Source organism: Phyllopteryx taeniolatus, unplaced genomic scaffold (genome assembly GCF_024500385.1).
Source record: "Phyllopteryx taeniolatus isolate TA_2022b unplaced genomic scaffold, UOR_Ptae_1.2 contig_85, whole genome shotgun sequence".
Classification (NCBI taxonomy): Eukaryota; Metazoa; Chordata; class Actinopteri; order Syngnathiformes; family Syngnathidae; genus Phyllopteryx; species Phyllopteryx taeniolatus.
This window is the reverse complement of record NW_026903833.1, coordinates 24,000-51,005: the sequence shown is the minus strand read 5'-3', so window position 1 is coordinate 51,005 and position 27,006 is coordinate 24,000. Positions and strand designations below refer to the sequence as shown.

The window sequence follows — 27,006 nt, the reverse complement described above, 5'->3', positions numbered from 1 at the left end:
CCGGCTCCATCTTCACCGCCGGAACGCTGGCCGTCCGGCTGCCCTCGGTCAGAGTGCCACGAGAGCTGCTTGTCAAGTGGCGGCGTTGCCCGCTCTGCGCACCGGGCGACACGGCCCCAGATCCTGCGGCTCTGTCTTCATCCACGTCTCCTGGGGTTGAGAGTAGGTCCGTCTCTTGGTGTCATGGTCAGGTGCAGGTAGAGGAACAGGGTTGAAGGCCTTGTCTGAGGAGATGGAAGAGGGAAAAAAAGGAGTGTGAATTTGCTCGAGGAGACTGGTAGCATAGTTGCGAACGACTGCAAGAGAAAAGGAAGGGGCGCTTGCTGGTCTAGACTGATGGGCCAACTAGCAAAGCATTCTGGGATTTGTAATATAAGTGGCGCATGTGCTATATACTGCCGGGCCAGCTCTAATTCACATTTAATATGGTCTTGCGGCCCAAATATAATTACATCGTTGCCTGAGTTTGACATATTTGGTCTACAGCCTCTCTGTCCTGATTCCACTTCACTGGCAGCACTATTCATGGTGTTCGCGCAGAAGCTCAAGGTTCAAGGTTTTTGTTTTTCCAAGGCAGATGAATTAAAATAATACAAATAAAAAATAAAACTGTTCAGACTATATTTTGAAGTAAGTACCTTTCACATGTGAGGTGCACATGATCACCAATAAACGATGGTAACTTCCACTCCACTTGAGATTTACGTGACCAGCAAACCATGTACATCAGCTCCCTGACAAGCAAGAAAGTACACCAAAGAAGGTTTCCACCCAGTCTCGAACTGGGGACTTTTCACATGTGAGGCGAACGTGATAACCACTACACTATGGAAACTGTGGTGGGTGGAGTACCTAAAAGCAGACATGGAGTTATTGATTGACCAGCCCATCAGAATTGAATATTTACAAATGATAAGTCATAATGTAGTATATTTAAGCATTGAAGTGAGAATTCCTTTGAGAGGACCCAGTGTTTTGAGCAGTTATCAAGCCAACCATCATTTCTTTTTATTTCTACAACAAAGGTATTCCTACGGCCATTTGTGTGTTTATTCGGGCCACCCTTGTCTTTTCGGACAATAACTTGTCTTTGTTTTACAACAGGGGTTTGGGTCTTCAAAGTATATACATATATATATGTACACAGATACAAGTCAAAGATGCAATACACAAGGACTAAAGTATTTTACAATTTTGTATACCAAATGATTTGCATAACAAATGCATGGTCTTCTCTAATATTTTTCATTTTTCTCACTGTGCCCACCTGGAGTTAGGACTTGTCTGGATTCACAGTTGTTGGTCCCTGGTGGTCTATCCATCCATCCATCCATTTTCTGAGCCGGTTCTCCTCACTAGGGTCGCGGGTGTGCTGTAGCCTATCCCAGCTGTCATCGGGCAGGAGGCGGGGTCCACCCTGAACTGGTTGCCAGCCAATCGCAGGGCACATACAAACAAACAAACATTCGCAATCACAGTCACACCTACGGGCAATTTAGAGTCTCCAATTAATGCATGTTTTTGGGATGTGGGAGGAAACCGGAGTGCCCGGAGAAAACCCATGCAGGCACGGGGGGAACATGCAAACTCCACACAGGCGGGGCCGGGGATTGAACCCGGGTCCTCAGAACTGTGAGGCTGACGCTCTAACCAGTCATCCACCGTACCGCCCCTGGTGGTCTAGTGGTTAGGATTTAGCGCTCTGACCGCTGCGACCTGGGTCCGATTCCTGGTCAGGGAACATTAATTCTTAAGCCTATTTGGTCAAGTGTTGTTCAACATTTACTATGATTTGGGTTGACCTGGGTTTGATCCGCTCTTAATGCACCCCCATGGGTGGCACAACCCAGTGCAAACTGTAGGCCAGTCCCAATCCTGGATTAATGCAGAGGGATTCGTCAGGAAGGGCATCTGGCTTTACTTTGCTCGACAAATATGAGCATTCATCCAAAGAATCCCATACCGGATCGGTCATGTCCCGGGTTAACAACATCCGGCACCGTTGACCTGCAGGGCGCCGGTGGAAATTCAGCTCCTATAGGTCGAAAACGAAGACGGGTTTAAATTATTTTACCATGGTGTAGATGGGAAGAGAAATTGAGGAGGGGTTATTTTAAATGATGAGTTAGCTGAGAATGTCTTGGAGGTGAAAAGAGTATCAGATCAAGTGATGAGGCTGAAACTTGAAATTAAGGGTGTTATTTATAATGTGATTAGTGGCTATGCCCCACAGGTAGGTTGTGACCTAAAGGTGAAAGAGAAATCTTGGAAGGAGCTAGACGAAGTAGTTCTGAGCCTCCCAGACAGAGAGAGAGTCGTAATTGGTGCAGATTGTAATGGACATGTTGGTGAGGGTAATAGGGGTGATGAAGAAGTGATGGATAGGTACGGCATCCAGGAAAGGAACTTGGAGGGACAGATGGTGGTAGACTTTGCAACAAGGATGCAAATGGCTGTAATGAACACTTTTTTCCAGAAGAGGCACGAACATAGGGTGACCTACAAGAGCGGAGGTAGAAGCACGCAGGTGGATTACATCTTGTGCAGATGATGTAATCTGAAGGAGGTTACCGGCTTTAAGGTAGTGGTAGGGGAGAGTGTGGCTAGACAGCATAGGATGGTGGTTTGCAAGATGACTCTGGTGGTGGGGAGGAAGATTAGGAAGACAAAGGCAGAGCAGAGAACCATGTGGTGGAAGCTGAGACAGGAAGAGTGTCGTGTGGCTTTTTGGGAAGATGTGAGACGGGCTCTCTGTGGACAGCTTTCAGAAGACTGGACCACTACAGCCAAAGTGATTAAAGAGACAGGCAGGAGAGTCCTTGGTGTACCTTCTGAGAGGAGACTTGGTGGCGGAACCTCACAGTACAGGAAATCATACAAGGAAAGAGGTTAGCTCAGAAGAAATATGTGGGACACTGAGAGGACCGAGGAGAGGCGAAAGGAATACATTGAGATGCAACGTATAACAAAGGTAGAGGTGGCAAAGGCCAAATAAGAGGCATATGATGACGTATGCCAGGTTGGACACTGAAGAAAGTTAAAAGCATCTCTACAGGTTGGTCAGACAGAGGGACAGAGATGGGAAGGATCTGCAGCAGGTTAGGGTGATTAAGGATAGAGCTGGAAATGTGTTGACAGGCCCACTCCCTTTAAAGAAGATGCGGAAGAGCACCCCCACATCAAACATGAAGTGGCCGAAAACAAACGATGGAAATGTTCTCTGTGAGAAAATATTTGCTTTTCAGAGTAATTTGAAACAACACATGAAAATACAAACAGAAGGGAAAGATTTTGCCGACTCAGTTTGTGGTCAAAGATTCTCTTGGAAGTTGAAACTTAGAAATACACACAAGAACCTACACTATTGACAAACCTTTTTCCTGCTCAGTATGTGGTAAAAGATTCACTCAGAGGGGAAATTTAAAAAGACACAAGAACCCACACTGGTGAGAAACCTTTTGCATGCTCAGTTTGTGACCAAAGATTCTCTTATAAGTATCAGGCGAAGATATAGAAGTGTGCTGGTGATAGCAGTGATGAAGAAGCTTGAAATGAAAAAGTAAATGTTGAATATTAAAGGAAATTACTATCATACTGATTGACAAAAATCTACATTCTTGTATTCTGTCTGCCATCTTTTATTTTATCAATCTTTTAGTTTTCTTTGTATCTGCTAAAAGGCTGCTGTGGACAAATGCTGAGAATTATCACTCGCGTCAAAATGCTTTTGTCCAATGTTTTAAAATGAGCAAATGATTGATCGAACTAGATTGTGACGAGACTTTTGACTTAATAAAATACAATTCTTCAAACAGTGAGAGTCACTCAATTGTCTTGTATGTCAAAGCCATTTTCCCCTTTGAAAAGAATTGAAATGCCTTCAATCCATTCAAAACCCTCCAGAAACAAATGCTGGCAACACAAAGCAAAAAAATGGCACAAGCGACAAGGCCGAAGTGGAAAACCGCTAAACTGGGGCACTGGTAGTGTTGTACTTGGCTGACTTTGACCACAATGAAAAATAACCTGCATATCAAACAATGGATTGAGACTTTGGAACAGATTGAGTGTGGAACTGAAACAATGTCCAAGCATGAACCAAATGAAAAAAAAATACAAACAAATGACCTTTACAAAATACGAGGAGGAAATGTAATTTCCATATAAATATAGATCAAAACAAATTTAAAAACAGACAATTAAAATACCCAAAAATATACAAGAACCCATCCCCACATATATAAACAAAAATAAACACAAAATCACCCACACATGGTAAATGGACTTCACATATACAGCAGTTCATCTACACTATCACAGTGCCCAAAGCGCTTTACAAAATTCACACATTCACACACCAATGGGTGGCTGCGGCCATGCAAGGCGCTGCCAGGCCCACTGGGAGCAAATTAGGGTTCAGTGTCTTGCCCAAGAATATTTTTGGCCTTTTTAAAAGCCTTTTCTGCCAGTGAATGAATTTGCCTCTGAAATGGAGCTGCTGAATATTTGAAGCTGAAATGTTTGGATTTAATATTTTGATGTAAAAATAAAATCAGCGTTCGTAAAATCATCTGAATATGTTGAGTTTTGAAGGTGAAAATGGTACATTGAGTTTTGATTGTAAAAAAAAAAAAAGATTTGTCATTCAAATTGAGAATTCTAACATGCACCTTGAGCGACAATTCTACTTACTAAGGCCCGGAAGACACAAAGATTTTTCCAATCTTAAGTTTTCATCTGCTGTGGACCCCCCCCCTTGAAGAAAACAAATTCTGGCATTTAACAGATTCAGTCGTGTTGTGTGTGGTGTGCTCTGATAAGCTCAACGCACCACACCACACACGTAAAGATTCTCTTCCACCACGGGTCTGGAAACAATTCTGGAGAACGGCGATGTCCATAACGGACTTGCTTTGGAAAATACTTTTTGCCGTCTGGGCAACCCACCTTTGTACAAAAAAAACCATGACATCTGGTAAGATGTTTGTTTTTATTTATGGTTGTTCCTGAGTCAGGGCGCTTCTTGATTGGCTCCATTGTGTTTCACGTCACAATTCACGACGTCATGACTCGGGGAGATGGCTTTCCCCACACGCAGAGATTCCGTCAGAGTCATAAATATTTTTCGGCCCGACCCATTTTGATCTATATTCTGGACAAATCCACTTAGCACATCTCAGATTTCAAGATAATCTCACAGTATAAATTTAAGACATGATACAGTCTGGCGTTTGAGGTCCTCGGTTGGGACAGGGCAAAATTGGGACAAAAACAACCCGATTGTCTTTGTGTGTACGAGGCCTAACAGGGTCTTTTCTTCACCTCTCTCTTTATTTAAACGATCTTGTCCTGCAGTCCTTTTGTTGGAGCCTGGGTGGTGCTTTGCTCTTCTCTCACCCTCTCTGTCTCTCTCTCTCTCTCTCTCTCCACAGTAATCAGCACACCTTGGCCGCACACACACATCACCTGCATAAAAGCCTGCCAGATCCGGGAAACTCTCGCCAGAGTATTGAAATGTCTCCTGCGGAACAACGGCTCCCCAGTTACCAAGTAATCTATGTAATTCATCATCATCATCATCATCATCATCATCATCATCATCATCATCATCATCATCATCATCATCATCATCATCATCATCATCTTTCTGACCTCTGTGTTTCTCCTTGTCCTCAGTGTTCCCTCCGTGTTACTCGCCAAGTAGATTTCTGCCGCGAAGCCAGCGCCTGTCCTCGTCACCGCCTGTCACATGTTATCTGACTGAACAACCTGCCAACACATCTCAAGGACCATCTCCATTCCCCTTTTTCCATGAACTTTTCATCACAACCTCTCAGCCTCCGTCTGCTCTTGGGTCCAGTCTAAATCCACTCGTGACAGATCTTCTCTTTTGCTTAATGGAGGACACCTATACCTCACCTTGTTTATTTACAACTTAAGAAAAACTCAATTTAGATGGTGCTGCCCCACCATCGCAAAAGTCAGCCTGTTTTGCACACATGGTTCATTGGAACTGCCCCGTTATTACCCACAGCCCCCCGACAGGCCTGTCGGACTTTCAATTGTGAAGGGCGATTTTGAAAAAGACTCCACTGATACAAGCTTGATAAACAAAGACACCTTTATTGGCCAACAAGCAATATACAGTGTCCGCCAACAACTGCAGCAGGTGGGAGAGTCCCTGAGTCCCTGAGTCAATATTGGGGGCTCCGAAATCTGGAGGGACACCATGCCGTCTTCTGACGCCGTCATGCGGTCAGCTCCTTCCTGACTCCTAATATGGCTGACTGATTTGTCATAATCTTTGAAGCTCCTGAGGTTACTATCAGTGTTTGAAAGGTATCCAGCATTAAAAAAAAATTAAAATTGAATTTAATCTTTATATGTCCAGGCAAGGTAATTGAGAACAGATTCTCTTTTGCAAGGCTGACCTGGGAGCAGACAGTATAGTAAAACAAAGCAAAATAAAAGCAAATACAAATACACAGAAGAGAAACTGCACAGTGTGCTATAGTTACATAATATAATATTACATTACAAAATGTATGTCCATTTTATTCAGGATCACATGCAGTTTTCCATTTTACCCAAAGAGTTAAAAGTTTCCTCACAGTCTATTTCAATGAATCATTTGCTTGTTTAAAATAAACATCACAAAAACATTGGACAAAGCAGTGTTTTAGCACAAGTGCTAATTATCAACCCTTGTTAAAAGGAAGGAAGGACACAAGCAAGGTGAATGTATCCAATACAGCATTCTGAATTGGGTTTAACAACATATGCAAGGTTGTACAAAAGCTCGCCAGGAGTTGAACCTAGAATCTTCTGATCCGTAGTTGGACGCGTTATCCATTGTGCCACTAGGCCCACAAAGGTTTGGGCCCTCTGCAAGTCCCTGTGGAGTATTTTCACTGTCCCAGCAGCACGCAGCAAAAAATAACTGCAGGAGTTCGCTCTTGCCGTGACCCAGATTTGAACCGGGGTTGTTGCGGCCACAACGCAGAGTACGAACCACAATAAAATCACGGCGTGGGTTGGTGGAGCCTATCTCTCAAAGTATTTTCTGTCATTTTGATTAGTAATAGGGACCAATGCGTTAAAACCAGATGTGAATAACCCATCACAGCTACAAATGGAAAATGTACTCTAATGTGAGGATCATTTGAGTGTTTCCACCTCATTCAGTTGTTAAATGTGTAACTACAGTATTTGTGCAGACGACCTCAAGTTTCTTTCTTCCTCCTGCTTTGTTGGGGCCGCGACGTGGGACATAGAACAAGTGGTCAAAAGGGCTCAGAGAACCCAACTGGATTCCAAGACTGGACTCCCAGACCGGCGTTTCATGCCCAATTTCACACGCTCTGAAGTACTTCAGTGGGCCCACAACTCCAACTATGGAAGGACGTCAGGGCTGCCCTGGCTCGGTCAGCCGAAAGGAACTTCAGAGATCTTCATCGCTCCCCTTCGCCTGTATACAAGGTGGCTAAGATGGTTTGGCTTTCCTCCCGTGACCTTCCTCTCCAGACCGAATCACGTAAGCTCACGCCATGCTTCAATGGTCCTTTTCCGATCACTAATGTCTTAAATCCCATCTCTGTTCAGTTGAAGCTCCCTCATTCTCTCAAAATCCACCCGACATTTCATGTGTCTCTGCTCAAGCCTGTCTCACCAGTACCCTTAGCCCTCCGGCCTTACCACTTCGCCCCACATAATCAACCAGCATCTTGGTTTCACGGTGTTTTTTTTCGGGTTACTTGGCTGGCAGCTCCCCTTAGTGCATGGTAGACCGGTATGGACATGACCCAGCAGTTTCCATAGTGTAGTGGTTATCAAGTTCGCCTCACATGTGAAAGGTCCCTGGTTCGAAATTGGCTGGCTCTGTATTTCTGCCATGATTAACTATGGGTAAAGATTTGTCTCAGAATGATTTCCACAAATATATCCATGATTTACACACGTCTCTTAAATGTTGTGTGTGCATTTATCATAACTTGACATGATGATGATGAATATTTACATGATATCATTTGTCAATATTCACTTCTGCTTGTCGATTTTTGAAGATGCGTTTGTGGATCAGCAGGCAAGCGTGTTTATTTTTATACAAACGTAACGCAGTTTTCAAGATATTCTCATGCACACACACACTGTAAAATAGATGATTGAGAGCTTGCCACTTTTTATTTGAACACTGTAATAATAAGCTGTTTTTTGGATCTTGCTGACAGATGAGGAAGGCGATTTCTTTTCTTGTCCTTACTAATGACGGGGCTGACGGTTTTCCACCTTGTTCAGCCACAGTCGGCTTACCGGGGATTTCGGCAGGGTCGACTGTTGGATCCCCATAAAAATGACTCGCAGTCAAGTCATCATCCTGATAGGAAACTGCAGCACTGGCATCAGAGGATGTCAATATTGATTGGATCAAAGGCTTTTGACAAGTCCAAAACTAAGTGGTCACTTATTGGAGGGTCTCTCCTCTTTGTCTCATTTGCATGTTTAGGTTGCTGTATATTTTACCCTGTGTGCCTTTTAATTTTTTAGTGTTTGTGACCTGTCGTCCCCCGCACCCTGAATGAATCTCAGAAAGTGGATATTCTCTAGCTGGAGCTGTCGGCCTTGTCAAAACTTGTAAATACTTGTAAATAATTGGCAATAACAATTATGTTTTACTTTTAAAATAGCTTGAAGCATGCACACTTATCTCTTATTTGGAAAACTATGCAAGTGAAAGTGAGAACAGGTGGTAACGAACACATTAATAAGTGTGTTTTAATAAGTTTAAATGTGCTAAAAGCATGTGAGATGTGAAAACCTTTTTTTTTAACTACAACCCCAACATTGTGTTAAACATAAATAAAAACAGAATACAATAATTTGCAAATCATGTTCAACCTATATTTAATTGAATACACTACAAAGACAATATATTTAATGTTCAAACTGTTCAACTTTATTGTTTGTAGCAAATAATCATTAACTTAGAATTTTATGGCTGCAACACGTTCGAAAAAAGCTGGGATAGGGTCATGTTTACCACTGTGTTACATCACCTTTTCTTTTAACAACATTCAATAAACATTTGGGAACTGAGGACACTAATTGTTGAAGCCTTCTCGGTGGAATTCTTTCCCATTCTTGCTTGATGTACAGCTTCAGCTGGTCAACAGTCTGGGGTCTCCGTTGTCGTATTTTACGCTTCATAATGCACCACACGTTTTCAATGGGAGACGGGTCGGGACTGCAGGCAGGCCAGTCTAGTACCCACACTCTTTTACTACGAAGCCACGCTGTTGTAACACGTGCAGAATGTGGTTTGGCATTGTCTTCCTGAAATAAGCAGGGGAGTCCATGAAAAAGACGTTGCTTGGATGGCAGCATATGTTTCTCCAAAACCTCTAAGTACCTTTCAGCATTAATGGTGCCTTCACAGATGTGTAAGTTACCCATGCCAATAGCACTAACACAGCCCGATACCATCAGAGATGCTGGCTTTTGAACTTTGCGTCCGTAACAGTCCGGATGGCTCTTTTCCTCTTTGGCCCGGAGGACACGGCGTCCATAATTTCCCAAAACAATTTGAAATGTGGACTCGTCGGACCACAGAACACTTTTCCACTTTGCATCAGTCCATCTTAGATGAGCTCGGGCCCAGAGAAGCCGGCGGCGTTTCTGGGTGTTGTTCATAAATGGCTTTTGTTTTGCATAGTAGAGTTTCAAGTTACACTTACGGATGTAGCTCCGAACTGTATTTACTGACATTCGTTTTCTGAAGTGTTCCTGAGCCCATGTGGTGATATCCTTTACACATTGATGTCGGTTTTTGATGCAGTGCCGCCTGAGGGATCGCAATGTTGGTTTTCGGCCTTGCCACTTACATGCAGTGATTTCTCCAGATGCTCTGAACCTTTTGATGATATTATGGACTGTAGATGATGAAATTCCTAAATTCCTTGCAATTGTATGTTGAGGAACATATTTTATTTACTATTTTCTATTTTCTATTTTCTATTTTCTATTTTCTATTATATTTTCTCACTATTTTCTCACTATTTTCTCACGCACTTGTTCAAAAAGAGGTGAACCTCGCCCCATCTTTGCTTGTGAATGACTGAGCAATTCAGGGAAGCTCCTTTTATAGCCAATCATGGCCCCCACCTGTTCCCAATTAGCCTGGTCACCTGTGGGATTTTCCAAACTGGTGTTTGATGAGCATTCCTCAACTTTCTCAGTCTTTTTTGCCACCTGTCCAAGCTTTTTGGAATGTGTTGCAGCCATAAATTTCTAAGTTAATGACTGTTTGCTAAAAACAATAAAGTTTATCAGTTTGAACATTAAATATCTTTGTCTTTGTAGTGTATTAAATTAAATATATGTCGAACATGATTTGCAAATCAGGTGTGGTGTATACTTATTGCCCCCCGGCTTGGCGCCTGTACGTTGGGGTTCACCCCAGTGGACGAGAGGGTAGCCTCCCTCCGCCTTCGGGTGGGGGGACGGGTCCTGACTGTTGTTTGTGCCTATGCACCAAACAGCAGTTCAGAGTACCCACCCTTTTTGGAGTCCTTGGAGGGCGTGCTGGAGAGCGCTCTCACTGGGGACTCCATCGTTCTGCTGGGGGACTTCAATCCTCACGTGGGCAATGACAGTGAGACCTGGAAGGGCGTGATTGGGAGGAACGGCCCCCCAGATCAGAACCCGAGCGGTGTTCTGTTATTGGACTTCTGTGCTCGTCACGGATTGTCCATAACGAACACCATGTTCAAGCATAAGGGTGTCCACACGTGCACTTGGGACCAGGACACCCTACGTCGCAGTTCGATGATCGACTTTGTGGTCGTGTCATCGGAGTTGCGGTCGCATGTCTTGGACACTCGGGTGAAGAGAGGGGCAGAGCTGTCAACTGATCACCACCTGGTGGTGAGTTGGCTCCGATGGTGGGGGAAGATGCCGGTCCGACGTGGCAGGCCAAACGTATTGTGAGGGTCTGCTGGGAATGTCTGGCAGTCATATAATTCGAAGTTAATGATTATTTGCGAAAAACAATAAAGTTTATCAGTTTGAACATTAAATATCTTGTCTTTGTCGTGTATCCATCCATCCATTTTCTACCGCTTATCCGAGGTCGGGTCGCGGGGGCAGTAGATCCCGAGGTGTTCCCAGGCCAGCCGAAAGACGTAGTCTCTCCAGCGTGTCCTTGGTCGTCCCCGGGGTCTCCTCCCGGTGGGACGTGCCCGGAACACCTCACCAGGAAACATCCTAAACATATGCCCGAGCCACCTCATCTGGCTCCTCTCGATGAGGAGGAGCAGCGGCTCTACTCTGAGATCCTCCCGGATGACCGAACTTCTCACCCTATCTCTAAGGGAGAGCCCGGACACCCTACGGAGGAAACTCATTTCGGCCGCTTGTATCCGGGATCTTGTTCTTTCGGTCACGACCCACAGCTCGTGACCATAGGTGAGGGTAGGAACGTAGATCGGCTGGTAAATTGAGAGCTTCGCCTTTCGGCTTAGCTCCTTCTTTACCATAACGGACCGATACAAAGTCTGCATCACTGCAGACGCTGCACCGATCCGCCTGTCGATCTCCCGTTCCATTCTTCCCTCACTCGTGAACAAGACCCCAAGATATTTGAACTCTTCCACTTGGGGAAGGATCTCATCCCTGACCTGGAGAGGGCACGCCACCCTTTTCTGACTGAGGACCATGGTTTCAGATTTGGAGGTGCTGATTCTCATCCCAGCCGCTTCACACTCTGCAAACTGCTCCAGTGAGAGTTGGAGATCCCGGCTTGATGAAGCAAACAGAACCACATAATCTGCAAAAAGCAGAGATGCAATACTGAGGCCACCAAACCGGACCCCCTCTACGTCTCGGCTGCGCCTAGAAATTCTGTCCATAAAATTTATGGACGGAATCGGTGACAAAGGGCAGCATTGGCAGAGTCCAACCCTCACCGGGAACGAGTCCAACTTACTGCCAGCAATGCGTACCAAACTCTGACACCGGTCGTACAGGTGTTCAGTACCCCATACTCCCGAAGCACACTCCACAGAACTCCACGTCCAAGTCCACAAAACACATGTAGACTGGTTGGGCAAACTCCCATGCACCCTCGAGGACCCTGCCGAGGGTGAAGAGCTGGTCCACTGACCCACAGCCAGGACGAACCACATTGTTCCTCGGGAATCTGAGATTCAACTTCCTGACGGATCCTCCTCTCCAGCACCCCTGAATAGACCTTACCACGGAGGCTGAGGAGTGTGATCCCCCTGTAGTTGGAACACACCCTCCGTTCCCCCTTTTTAAAAAGGGGGACCACCAGTCTGCCAATCCAGAGCCACTGTCCCTGATGTCCACGTGATGCTGCAGAGGCGTGTCAACCAGGACAGCCCTACAACATCCAGAGCCTTGAGGAACTCCGGGCGAATCTCATCCACCACCGGGGCCTTGCCACTGAGGAGCTTTTTAACCGCCTCAGTGACCTCAACCCCAGAGATAGGAGAGCCCGCCTCAGATACCCCAGACTCTGCTTCCTCATGGGAACGCGTGTCGGTGGAATTGAGGAGATCTTCGAACTATTCTCCCCACCGACTCACAACGTCCCGATTCGAGGTCAGCAGCCCCCCATCCCCACTTTACACAGTGTATATGGTGCACTGCTTCCCCCTCCTGAGACGCCGGATGGTAGAACATCCGGAAGTCGTTCTCCTTCGGCTCACCAAACTTCTCCCACGCCTGAGTTTTTGCCTCCACCAAAGCTGCATTCCGCTTGGCCAGCCGGTACTCATCAGCTGCCTCAGGTGTCCCACAGGCCAAAAAAGGGATTTCCGCCACGACAGGCACCGACTAGCTTACAGCCACCGCTCTGGCAATAGAGGCGCGAAACATGGTCCACTCGGACTCAATGTTCCTCACCTTCCCCGAGACGTGGGTGAAGGTCTGCTGGAGGTGGGAGTTGAAACACCAACTCCAGAGTGGAAGAGAGTCCAACCCCTCTCGAGATGACTGGTACCAGACCCCAAGCTGTGTGTGGAGGCGAGCACGGCTATATCAGGTCGGAACTTCTCGACCTCGCACACCAGCTCGGGCTCCTACCCTGCCAGAGAGGTGACGTTCTACGTCCCTAGAGCCAGCTTCTGTTGCTGGGGTTCGGATCGCCAAGGTCCCTGCCTTTGGTCAATGCCCAGCTCACAATGCACCTGACCCCGATGGCCCCTCCCACAGGTGGTGGGCCCATGGGAAGCAGCATAATATAGTTGCTATTAAATCTTTATGAAATATAATGATCTGCTGTGGGTCCTTTTCCTTGTCCTTGAAGTATCCATCCATCCATTTTCTGAGCCGCTTCTACTCACTCGGGTCGTGGGCGTGCTGGAGCCTATCCCAGCTATCTTCGGGCAGGAGGCGGGGTACACCCTGAACTGGTTGCCAGCCAATCGCAGGGCACATACAAACAAACAACCATTCGCACTCACGGGCAATTTAGAGATTTCAATTAACCGAGCATGCATGTTTTTGGGGTGTGGGAGGAAACCGGAGTGCCCACGCAGGCACGGGGAGAACATGCAAACTCCACACAGGTGGGGCCGGGGATTGAACCCCGGTCCTCAGAACTGTGAGGCAGACGCTCTAACCAGTCTTCCACCGTGTCGCCGACATATGAATATTATACACAAATTTGGAACAGATTTTAGCAAGAATCATGGAAGTTGACACATGATTTGCTTTCGCGGGCCACATAAAATGATGTGGCGGGCCGGATCACGTCCCCGGGCCTAGAGTTTGACACCTGTGCTGCAAGTGGTATCCATTCATGAACTGTACAGAAAGTGTTTTGTTTTACACAGAGGTGGGTCGTAACGTGCTACATTTACTCCGTTACATTTACTCAAGTAACATTTTAGATAAACTGTACTTGTCAGAGTACTTTAAATCAATCACACTTTTTACTTGAGTATTTATTTGAAGAAGGATCGATACTTTTACTCCGTGACAATGATCGACATGCCGTTCGCTACTTTTATTTATCCATTCCTGCGTGTGCGTGTCTATTTTTAGACTACATCTTCAACTTCCTTATAGGGCGCATTTGCGCCTATCCAACGTGATCACGAGTGTCATTTGACTCCAATTCACCAATCAGATGACTCAAGGCAGTAGCCTTCATGATCCAATCAAAATGAAACATTTTTTGGGGGGTGGGTAAACAGCTGCGCAAGTGTGTTTACTTTACAGACTCCAAAAAAACAACAGCTTTGTCATGCAGCTCATAAATTTTGACTGCCAAAACGTGGATATTTCAGCCCATTTCTAACTTGAGAAAACAACTTGCGGTAAGTTGCAGATGTTTCTATTGTTGTTTTGGTAGTGCATATGGCAAAATTAGCCCTCGCCCTATGGTGTCGCACACACACACACAATAACTAAGTCTGGTCCGCAAACAGCTTCTTCATGAAGTCATTTAAGTGAATAAAGCAAATATTGTTTCTGTAGGGCCCAATACATATGTTGTTGCTTTTTGTGCAGTTAAAAATTTAAATGGTGTGTGTCAACTCCCATATACTATTATTTTTTTATTTTATTTTATGTTTATGCTCTTGATTTTCATTTTTTTTTTCTTAAAGTTACTTGAGTAATTGGTTTCATTGAGTACTTTCAAAGGAACTGCAGGCCTCCCTTGCCTCAGTTAAGGTTATGAATGGCTTAAAACAACAAAATGAAGGTTTTTGAGTGGCCTTGTCAAAATCCAGATTTGAATCAGATTGAAATGCAGTGGCATGACCTTAGAAAAGGGCGTTCATGGTTGAAAAGCCTCAATTTTTGCTGAATTTAAACAATTCTGCAAGGAAGACTGGGCCAAAATATCTCCACAGAGATGTGAAAGACTCATTGCCAGTCAAAGAAAATCGTTAAGACAGTCTAGATATTTGACCACAAGTAACGGTACAAAACTCAAATTGTGTTGTTATTTGTGGACAGGGGGCACCTGGTGAGGACATACAACAACTAAGCAATAGGACAAGAGAGGACAGAAAAGGGCCGGGCAGGATGTGGGAAATGAGCAAGGCGGTGCTATTGAGTGGTGCGGTGGTATTCCTTTTTAGTGTTTAAACATCTGCAAGAACCTGTGATATGATATCTTAATATAACCTCCGTTATTATTTGTGGTCCCAGCACAAGCAATCAAGCCTATTGTACAGGATGTGGGAAATGCGCAAGGCGGTGTTACTGATGGGATGCGGTGGGATGTTTTTATAGTGTGTAAACACGATTGGTTGTGATGTTCGCCGAACACATGTAAGGTCCCTCTTTGTAAACGAGGCTGATGGGGTTTTTTGTTTTCCCACAAAGAAGACCCCCACGAAAAGCCAAAGACCAAAGGAACTCAACGCCCCGTCGGGGAATCGAACACCGGTTTTCCGCGTGATAGGCAGAGACATTGTTCACTATAGTAACGAGGAGTCTTTTACCTTACCTTCACCTCGTGTCAAGCACACAATTTACCTGAACGCATCGGTAATGCCAGCTCGCGAGGCAGTTGGCTGATTCTGCTGACAGATAGCAAGAGCGGAACAGTTTCAGTCGTGCAGTGGTTGTTTTGTTTGCCAAACGCGTCTTGTCCCTGTTTGGAAACGAGGCTGATGGTCTTTTTTGTTTTCCCGCAAAGAAGAGCCCCACAAAATCCTGAAGACCACATGAACTCAACTCCCCGTCGGGGAATCAAACCCCGGTCTTCCGCGTGACAGGCGGAGATACTGTCCACTATACTAACGAGGAGTCTTTTACCTTACCTTCACCTAGTGTCAAGCACACGTCAATGCACCTGAACACCGGCAATTCCAGGAAGCGAGGCAGTTTGCTGGTCCTGCTAACAGATAGCACGTTAGCAACAGTTTCAGTTGTGCAGTGACAGGCGGAGATACTGTCCACTATACTAACGCTGAGTCTTTTACCTTACCTTCACCTTGTGTCAAGCACACGTCAATGCACCTGAACGCATTGGTAATGCCAGCTCGTGAGGCAGTTGGCTGGTTCTGCTGACAGATAGCATGAGCGTAACAGTTTCAGTCGTGCAGTGATTGTTATGTTCGCCGAAAACGCATAAGGTCCCTCTTTGGAAACGAGGATGATGGGCTTTTTTGTTTTTCCGAAAAGAAGAGCCCCACCAGAAGCTAACGACCACATTAAATCAAATCCCCGTCAGCAAATCGAACACCAGTCTTCCGAGTGACAGGCGGAGATACTGTCCACTATAGTAACGAGGAGTCTTTTACCTTCACCTAGTGTCAAGCACACAATGCACCTGAACGCATCGGTAATGCCAGCTCGCGAGGCAGTTGGCTGGTTCTGCTGACAGATAGCATGGGCGTAACAGTTTCAGTCGTGCAGTGGTTGTTATGTTCGCCGAACATGCGTAAGGTCCCTTTTTGGAAACGAGGCTGATGGGCTTTTTTGTTTTCCTGCAAAGAAGAGCCCCACCAAAAGCTAAAGACCACATGAACACAAGTCCCCGTCGGGGAATCAAACCCCGGTTTCCGCTTGACTGGCGAAGATACTGTCCACTATACTAATGAGGAGTCTTTTGCCCAACAGTCACTGACTGTCGAGCACACCTCAATGCACCTGAACGCCAATGCCAGCTTGCTGGTCCTGCTAACAGATAGCACGAGAGGAACAGTTTCAGTCGTGCAGTGGTTGTTTTGTTTGCCAAACGCGTCTTGTCCGTGATTGGAAACGAGGATGATGGTCTTTTTTGTTGTCCCGCAAAGAAGAGCCCCACCAAAATCTGAAGAGCACATGAACTCAACTCCCCGTCGGCGAATCGAACACCGGTCTTCCGCGTGACAGGCGGAGATACTGTCCACTATACTAACGAGGAGTCTTTACCTTACCTTCACCTAGTGTCAAGCACACGTCAATGCACCTGAACACCGGCAATTACAGGAAGCGAGGCAGTTTGCTGGTCCTGCTAACAGATAGCACGTTAGCAACAGTTTCAGTTGTGCAGTGACAGGCGGAGATACTGTCCACTATACTAACGCTGAGTCTTTTACCTTACCTTCACCTTGTGTCAAGCACACGTCAATGCACCTGAACGCATTGGTAATGCCAGCTCGTGAGGTAGTTGGCTGGTTCTGATGACAGATAGCATGAGCGTAACAGTTTCAGTCGTGCAGTGGTTGTTATGTTCGCTAAACACGCATAAGGTCCCTCTTTGGAAACGAGGATGATGGGCTTTTTTGTTTTTCCTTAAAGAAGAGCCCCACCAGAAGGTTACGACCACATTATATCAGCTCCCCGTCGGGGAATCGAAACCCGGTCTTCAGCATGACAAGCAGCGATACGGTCCACTATACTAACGAGGAGTCTTGTAGCCTACGTTCACTGTTTGTCAAGCACACGTCAATGCACCTGAACGCAGCAATTCCTGGAAGCCAGGCAGTTTGCTGGTCCTGCTAACAGATAGCACGTTAGCAACAGTTTGAGTCATGTAGTGGTTGTTATGTTTGCCAAACGCGTAAGGTCCCTGTGTGGAAAACGAGGATGATGGGCTTTTTTGTTTTCCCAAAAAGAAGAGCGCCACCAAAAGCTAAAGACCAAATGAAACCAACTCCCCGTCGGGGAATTGAAACCCAGTCTTCTGTATGACAGGTAGAGTTACTGTCCACTATACTAACGAGGAGTCTTGCAGGTTACATTCACTGTTTGTCGAGCACACGTCAATGCACCTGAACGCACCGGCAATTCAAGGAAGCGAGGCAGTTTGCTGGTCCTGCTAACAGATAGCACGTTAGCAACAGTTTGAGTCATGTCGTGGTTGTTATGTTCGCCAAACGCGTAAAGTCCCTGTTTGGAAACGAGGATGATGGGCTTTTTTGTTTTCCCGAAAAGAAGAGCGCCACCAAAAGGTAACGACCACATTATATCAGCTCCCCGTCGGGGAATCGAAACCCGGTCTTCAGCCTGACAGGCGGAGATACTATCCACTATACTAATGAGGAGTCTTGTATCCTACGTTCATTGTTTGTCAAGCACACGTCAATGCACCTGAACGCATCGGCAATTCCTGGAAGGCAGGCAGTTTGCTGGTCCCGCTAACAGATAGCACGTTAGCAACAGTTTGAGTCATGTAGTGGTTGTTATGTTTGCCAAACGCGTAAGGTCCCTGTTTGGAAAACGAGGATGATGGGCTTTTTTGTTTTCCCGAAAAGAAGAGCGCCACCAAAAGCAAAAGGTAAAGACCAAATGAAACCAACTCCCCGTCGGGGAATTGAAGCCCGGTCTTCCACGTGACAGGTAGAGATACTGTCCACTATACTAACGAGGAGTCTTTTACCTTACCTTCACCTGGTGTCAAGCACACAATGCACCTGAACGCATCGGTCATGCCAGCTCTCGAGGCAGTTGGCTGGTTCTGCTGACAGATAGCATGAGCGTAACAGTTTCAGTCGTGCAGTTGTTGTTATGTTCACCGAACATGCGTAAGGTCCCTCTTTGGAAACGAGGCTGATGGGCTTTTTTGTTTTCCCGCAAAGAAGAGCCCCACCAAAAGCTCAAGACCACATGATTCCCCGTTGGGGAATCAAACCCCGGTTTTCCGCTTGACTGGCGAAGATACTGTCCACTATACTAATGAGGAGTCTTTTGCCCAACAGTCACTGACTGTCGAGCACACCTCAATGCACCTGAACGCCAATGCCAGCAAGCGATGCGGTTTGCTGGTCCTGCTAACAGATAGCACGAGAGGAACAGTTACAGTCGTTATTTTGTTTGCCAAACGTGTCATGTCCGTGTTTGGAAACGAGGCTGATGGGCTTTTTTGTTTTCCCGCAAAGAAGAGCCCCACAAAATCCTGAAAACCACATGAACTCACCTCCACGTAGGGAAATCGAACCCGGGTCTTGCGCGTGACAGGTGGAGTTACTGTCCACTATACTACCGAAGAGTCTTGTAGCTTATATTCACTGGTTGTCGAACACCAGAACGCATCGGCAATTCCAGGAAGCGAGGCAGTTTGCTGGTCCTGCTAACAGATAGCACGTGAGCATAAGTTTGAGTCATGTCGTGGTTGTTATGTTCGCCAAACGCGTAAAGTCCCTGTTTGGAAACGAGGATGATGGGCTTTTTTGTTTTCCCGAAAAGAAGAGCCCCACCAAAAGCTAAAGACCACATTAAATCAAATCCCCGTCAGCGAATCGAACACCAGTCTTCCGTGTGACAGGCGGCGATACTGTCCACTATAGTAACGAGGAGTCTTTTACCTTTCCTTCACCTAGTGTCAAGCACACAATGCACCTGAACGCATCGGTAATGCCAGCTCGCGAGGCAGTTGGCTGGTTCTGCTGACAGATAGCATGAGCGTAACAGTTTCAGTCGTGCAGTGGTTGTTATGTTCGCCGAAAACGCGTAAGGTCCCTCTTTGGAAACGAGGATGATGGGCTTTTTTGTTTTTCCGAAAAGAAGAACCCCACCAAAAGATTAAGACCACATTATATGAACTCCCCATCGGGGAATCAAACCCCGCTCTTCCGCATGACAGGCAGAGATACTGTCCACTATACTAACGAGGAGTCTTTTGCCCAATAATCACTGAGTGTCGATCACATCTCAATGCACCTGAACACCAATGCCGGCTCGCGATGCGGTTTGATGGTCCTGCTAACAGATAGCAGTTTCAGTCGTGCAGTGGTTGTTATGTTCACCTAGTGTCAAGCACACGTCAATGCACCTGAACACCGGCAATTCCAGGAAGCGAGGCAGTATGCTGGTTATGCTAACAGATAGCACGTTAGCAACTGTTTGAGTCATGTAGTGTTTGTTATGTTCGCCAAACGCGTAAGGTCCCTGTTTGGAAACGAGGATGATGGGTTTTTTTTTTTTCCCGAAAGAAGAGCCCCACCAAAATCTAAAGACCACACTAAATCAAATCCTCGTCAGGGAATCGAACACCAGTCTTCCGTGTGACAGGCGAGATACTGTCCACTACAGTAACGAGGAGTCTTTTACCTTACCTTAACCAAGTGTCAAGCACACAATGCACCTGAACGCATCGGTAATGCCAGCTCGCGAGGCAGTTGGCTGGTTCCGCTGACAGATAGCATGAGCGTAACATTTTCAGTCGTGCAGTGGTTGTTATGTTCGCCGAACACGCGTAAGGTCCCTCTTTGGAAACGAGGCTGATGGGCTTTTTTGTTTTCCCGCAAAGAAGAGCCCCACCAAAAGCTCATGACCACATGAACTCAAGTCCCCGTTGGGGAATCAAACCCCGGTTTTCCGCTTGACTGGCGAAGATACTGTCCACTATACTAATGAGGAGTCTTTTGCCCAACAGTCACTGACTGTCGAGCACACCTCAATGCACCTGAACGCCAATGCCAGCAAGCGATGCGGTTTGCTGGTCCTGCTAACAGATACCACGAGAGGAACAGTTATAGTCGTTATTTTGTTTGCCAAACGCGTCATGTCCGTGTTTGGAAACGAGGCTGATGGGCTTTTATGTTTTCCCGCAAAGAAGAGCCCCACAAAATCCTGAAGACCACATGAACTCACCTCCACGTAGGGGAATCGAACCCGGGTCTTCCGCGTGACAGGCGGAGATACTGTCCACTGTACTACCGAGGAGTCTTGTAGCTTATATTCACTGGTTGTCGAGCACACGTCAACGCACCTGAACGCATAGGCAATTCCAGGAAGCGAGGCAGTTTGCTGGTCCTGCTAACAGATAGCACGTGAGCAACAGTTTGAGTCATGTCGTGGTTGTTATGTTCGCCAAACGCGTAAAGTCCCTGTTTGGAAACGAGGATGATGGGCTTTTTTGTTTTCCCGAAAAGAAGAGCCCCACCAAAAGCTAAAGACCACATTAAATCAAATCCCCGTCAGCGAATCGAACACCACTCTTCCGTATGACAGGCTGCGATACTGTCCACTATAGTAACGAGGAGTCTTTTACCTTACCTTCACCTAGTGTCAAGCACACAATGCACCTGAACGCATCGGTAATGCCAGCTCGCGAGGCAGTTGGCTGGTTCCGCTGACAGATAGCATGAGCGTAACATTTTCAGTCGTGCAGTGGTTGTTATGTTTTCCGAACACGCGTAAGGTCCCTCTTTGGAAACGAGGCTGATGGGCTTTTTTGTTTTCCCGCAAAGAAGAGCCCCACCAAAAGCTAAAGACCACATGAACTCAAGTCCCTGTCGGGAAATCAAACCCCGGTTTTCCGCTTGACTGGCGAAGATACTGTCCACTATACTAATGAGGAGTCTTTTGCCCAACAGTCACTGACTGTCGAGCACACCTCAATGCACCTGAACACCAATGCCAGCTCGCGATGCGGTTTGCTGGTCCTGCTAACAGATAGCACGAGAGGAACAGTTTCAGGTGTGCAGTGGTTGTTATGTTCGCCAAACACGCATAAGGTCCCTGTCTGGAATCCAGGCTGATGGACTTTTTTGTTTCCCCACAAAGAAGACCCCCATGAAAAGCTGCGGGCCACATGAAGTCAACTCCCCTTCGTGTAATCAAACCCACATGACAGGCGGAGATACTCTCCACTATACTAATGAGGAGTCTTTTGCCCACTTCATTTCACCGGAATGCATCAGCAATGCCAGCTAGCGACTTGTCTCTGTGGCCTGACTTTGTTATTTGCACTTTAAGCAATTCAGGGATACATATTATTTGATATGTGACCAAATGGATGGACATTAGAAGTGACGGTTGTTGCAGTCTACCTGTATTATCTATCCATCCATCCATTTTCTGAGCCGCTTCTCCTCACTCGGGTCGCGGGCGTGCTGGAGCCTATCCCAGCTGTCATCGGGCAGGAGGCGGGGTACACCCTGAACTGGTTGCCAGCCAATCGCAGGGCACATACAAACAAACAACCATTCGCACTCACAGTCACACCTACGGGCAATTTAGAGTCTCCAATTAATGCATGTTTTTGGGATGTGGGAGGAAACCAGAGTGCCCGGAGAAAACCCACGCAGGCACGGGGAGAACATGCAAACTCCACACAGGCGGGGCCGGCGATTGAACCCTGGTCCTCAGAACTGTGAGGCTGACGCTCTAACCTGTCGGCCACCGTGCCGCGTGTTCTGAATTCAAAACTTGAAATCTCCTCATGTGGGTTGTCTTCTGTCTTGCTGCCATCACTGAAGATCTTCGTACTGAGCGGCAGGAGCCAGAGCCCCCTCACATTAGAGAGGAAGTGGAGGACAAAGAGGTCCACCACATCAAAGAGGAAGGAGCCCATTTTGATTAAAAAAGAAGAGGAAGAAGTGTGCCCCCACATAGGAAGAGGAAGAGGAGGAGGATATAACCAAGGTTCCGTCGACTGGTGTCCCTTTGAAGAGTGAAGATGAAGGTCAGTGAGGAGAGCAGAGGGGTGGAGCCTTCAAGCAGCTCAAGTCGACGCATGACAACAGAAGGTGATGGAGACCACTGTGGAATTGCACAACCCAAGTGGTCGTTGCAGGTGCACCAGAAGAGTTGGGTTCCAGGCGTTGCCTTGGAAACAAAAGGGTGGGCCGGGCGGGAAAACAGATGGCACCGAGAGTGACGGCCAGCTAATCAAGAAAGACACAATCAAGGTTAGAGTGACAGCTGAATGGATGGACCAATGAGGTCCGGGGCCCGTAATATGCGTATATATCATAGGGCGCAGTTTTCCATCTCACCGAGGGGTCTTGTGGTCTCAAAAGCTTGGAAAAATGGTTGCGAGAGCGCCCACTGGTGGACATCTTCAGCGTTTCCGGTGTGCACATCCCTTTCGTCAAGCTGTCATCTGGCTGCGATTTTGGTAGCGGCGACGCATCCAGGAGGATGAGAGCGTAGCACTGGGAGAATTCTCTATTGTGTTCTGGCCGCTTCAGGGGCCGGCGCACCTGTGCATAAATCTCGCGTCCAGCGTCGTCAATTAATGGCATGAAACGACTTAGCAGATCTTGTCCAATGAGCAAAGGTACTGACTTGACAGGTGACACGAACACAGGATGAATTATGGAATGTGGCCCTATTGTCCAGTGGAACCACACTCGCGAGCTTAAGTGGGTGTTCACCAAAGCAAGGGGGCGAATTGTCATTTCACAGTGTTGAAGGTTAAGTGTACGGCTGTCTTGCTGTACTTTGTCACGCAGTAGGTCAAACACGTCTTCGGACATGACAGTGATGTCTGCTGCAGTATCCACGAGTCCGTCATGTTGGAACGTACGTTCAAGTGTGGTAATCAAGTAAAATTTCCCTGATGAGTCATTAGCGGTGAGTTTACCTAGAAGACGCCAAAATGGGTGCTTGTCTTTTTGTTTGACAGGTAGCTGAAGTCATTCAGTGAGTCACAGGGCACGGTCGGAGACTGTCGAGGTCGGATTGTCGAATCCGCGAATTTTGATTTTAGTAACGGGTGTTCCCTGGTCATCGCAGTGGTCAGTTATGTGCTTGGCCAGTCAGTTGGACGGGACGCTTGTCATCGCTATTTGGAGACGTCGGAGTCAGAACAGACCATCACGGCGGGCTGGCCGAGCTCGGGGACGTGGCCTCCAAGCAGGGGCTGTCGTGGGTCTTGCTTCACATTATTCGCAAAGCTGCGTATGATCTCAAGGATAGCATGTGCAGTCGTACCCACTTCTTTGTTAACGACCCCTTGTGGGGTCGCGAAGGAGGATACCTGACTTTTGGGCTTGTCGCGTTCGAGCGAACCGGACCAGGTGTCAGTTTTTTCCAGCAAATGTTCAAAGTTTTGGCACGTGTCACCCAAAGTGATTAAAAATAGACAAGCACGTAATTAAACCACTCAATGTGGTTCCTGTAATGTGCAGTGCACGTACGCGAATGGAAGATGGCGTTTATCGCTTGGGTGATGGAGGGCCTTCGTTGCTAAAGCTTGTCATACTCTCACGTTGTAAGTCTCAAAATTGGTTAAAAATAAAAAAGGCACAACGCTTCAATCGTACAATTGTTGCGGTTGTGTTGAAGCAAACGAGCGACAACGGGAACGTTTCAATTCATCACAATCGCCATCGTTGCGCGGTTGGATTGAATGGCTTTAGCCGTTTTGCAGACGAGAGAAAAAGAAAAAATAAACCTTTAACTTAATGAAACCAATCGCGTCTCTCGGCGTTTTGAAAGCGATCACAAACGGAAGCTTTTAAATTAATAAAAGCAATCGCGGCGTTTGGCGTATGCGGTAGCTTAGCGGCTAGCGGTTGCTAGGTTACGAGGAACGCTAGGCTCTGGGAGAGTGCGGTGGCTTGCGGTGCGGTGGCTTGCGGTGGCTTGCGGCGCGCAGCGTGGTTAAAACTGGTCGAAAAAGCACTCGCAAAACAGCAGAAAATCATAATGTGGGGCGACAGACAGGCTAAGTTTATTGTTCCCAAAGTAACAATCATCGATCGGTCGGGCGTCTTTGTAGGCGATCGTCAGTAGCTTGCTAGCGGGTAGATGGCTAACGGGTAACTTCGAGAGGGGGGAGGTCACAGGTTACGTCATGACGCAAACTTCCATGAGGTGGCAGTCGACCGCAAAGACCAACCGAAGAAGAGCCACATGATGTCACGTGGACGCCAAAGATGGCGGACTACGGAGGCCTCTATGTGTGACGCGTACGACCACATGGCGAAGCCTGGTGGTTGCAATACACAAAGCAGAGAGACAAAATTGCGGCCGCCGTAGATGCCAAGTGTTGTCTCCCAACACAAAGGATTTCACACGTTTTACTGAGAGGCTAATCTTACTATTCTCACGTTTGCAAGTATTTACAACGCTGTGTCTACGGTACGGAATGCTGCTCAACACAGATTAGGTTTGACATGCCACACACAAAATGGCGGGCGACGTGTCGATTTTACTGAAATAGCTTGTATTTCTGTGTGTTCTAAATTCAAAACTTGAAATCTCCTCACGCGGGTTGCATCAATACTGTAGCGATTGTGTATGAAATAAGAATTGTAATTAATTTAGGAGAAAGTAATAAGCCGGGAGCGACGTTTGCGTTACTTCCGGTTTATCGTAATTTTGATTTAATTGTTAAAAATCAAACTAATGTCTCGAAAAGGGGACCCCATCAAATTTTTCAAGTTTAACTTTTGGCGAAATGACGACAAACCTTCAGAATCTGAAGGTTGCTCCACACTACGACATTTTAAGTCCGAGGTTACAGAGGTTGACTTAAATTGAGAACACACACAAAATACGACCTCGAGTGAAATTTTATGTTATATTTCATGAAACACACAACTACGACTACGAACTACAAGAACATAACACTAAGGGTAAACGACAGAAAGAAAATAAAGCATACGAAAATTGGAAAAGAGGACATCGTGTGTAGTCGCTTGACTAAACTAAATGAGCGTGTGAGGGTTTATTGCGTTGAGTCAGAGCAACAGAAGGCAAATTTGGGATTTCGTAGGAAGCTCGTAATTTCCCCACAATTATTACGCATTGACGTACATCATAGGATTGCAGTGCGAACTCACGAACGCAGATCAGCTGATCCTTGGGGTGGTCTTCCTCCGGACCTCAAGTGGGAAAGAAGCAGGTTCGGTTGAAGAAAAACCATTAGTGCCGCCATTAGTCAATTTTATATTTCATATTTTCATATTCATATTTTGCGATTTTAATTTGTTTTGACACTGTATCTACTAATATTGAGACTATACTTCCACATGTTTTGTGAAGCTCATTTGTTTGTAATTTTTTAATGTAATGTTTTGTAATCATTTTATTGGGTTTATCCAAGTGGTTTTTATTCGGTTTATCCAAGTGGTTATATCAGCCACATATATAGGATGCATGTGTTAGTAGTATAGAAGCAGGCGTTGGTGGTATAGTGGTGAGCATAGCTGCCTTCCAAGCAGTTGACCTGGGTTCGATTCCCAGCCAACGCAAGATTTTTTGATGCAGCCCTATGGGGGGCACAAGTCAGTGCAAACTGTAGGCCGGTCCCAAGCATGGATAAATGCAGAGGGTTGCGTCAGGAAGGGCATCCGGCTTAAAACTTTACCAAACAAATATGAGCGTTCATCCAAAGAATTCCATACTGGATCGGTCGTGGCCCGGGTTAAAAACGTCCGCCACCGGCGCCGTCAACCTGCAGGGCACCGTTGAAAATTCAGCTACTGTGGGTCGAAGACTCAAAGTTTAGGGGCAGGGTTTAAATTATTTTACCATGGTGTAGATGGGAAGAGAAATGGAGTCGGGGTTATTTTAAAAGAAGAGTTGGCTCAGAATGTCTTGGAGGTGAAAAGAGTATCAGATCGAGTGATGAGGCTGAAACCTGAAATTGAGGGTGTTATGTATAATGTGATAAGTGGTGAAAGACCACTATGACCTATGACCGAGAGGTGAAAGAGAAATTCTGGAAGGAGCTAGACGAAGTAGTTCTGAGCATCCCAGACAGCGAGAGAGTCGTGATTGGTGCAGATTGTAATGGCTATGTCGGTGAAGGAAATAGGGGCGATAAAGAAGTGATGGATAATTACGGCATCCAGGAGAGGAACTTGGAGGGACAGATGGTGGTAGACTTTGCAACAAGGATGCAAATGGCTGTAGTGAACACTTTTTTCCAGAAGAGGCACGAACATCGGGTGACCTACAAGAGCGGAGGTAGAAGCACGAAGGTGGATTGCATCTTGTGCAGACGATGTAATCTGAAGGAGGTTACCAAATGTAAGGTTGTGGTAGGGGAGAGTGTGGCTAGACAGCATAGGATGGTGGTGTGTAAGATGACTCTGGTGGTGGGGAGGAAGATTAGGAAGACAAAGGCAGAGAAGAGAACCATGTGGTGGAAGCTGAGACAGGACGAGTGTTGTGGAGCTTTTCGGGAAGAGGTGAGACAGGCTCTCGGTGTACGAGGGCAGAACAGCGGTGAGGTGTTCTGTAGGTGTGACAGACGAATTTAAGGTGGAGGTGGGACTGCATCAGGGATCAGCCCTGAGCCCCTTCCTTTTTGCAGTGGTGATGGATAGGCTGACAGATGAGGCTAGACTGGAATCCCCGTGG

General features: G+C 46.6%; 3 non-coding genes across 3 annotated transcripts; 1 reads left to right on the top strand and 2 right to left on the bottom strand.

Moving 5' to 3' along the window:
- Nucleotides 1-762: 762 nt before the first annotated feature.
- Nucleotides 763-835, bottom strand: trnav-cac (transfer RNA valine (anticodon CAC)). Its single transcript has one exon. It is a non-coding gene; the product is annotated as a tRNA-Val (tRNA).
- A 14,876-nt stretch (nucleotides 836-15,711) lies between these two features.
- trnad-guc (transfer RNA aspartic acid (anticodon GUC)) lies at nucleotides 15,712-15,783 on the bottom strand. The gene has a single exon. It is a non-coding gene; the product is annotated as a tRNA-Asp (tRNA).
- Nucleotides 15,784-25,820: 10,037 nt separating this feature from the next.
- Nucleotides 25,821-25,892, top strand: trnag-ucc (transfer RNA glycine (anticodon UCC)). Its single transcript has one exon. It is a non-coding gene; the product is annotated as a tRNA-Gly (tRNA).
- The last annotated feature ends 1,114 nt before the right edge of the window (nucleotides 25,893-27,006 follow it).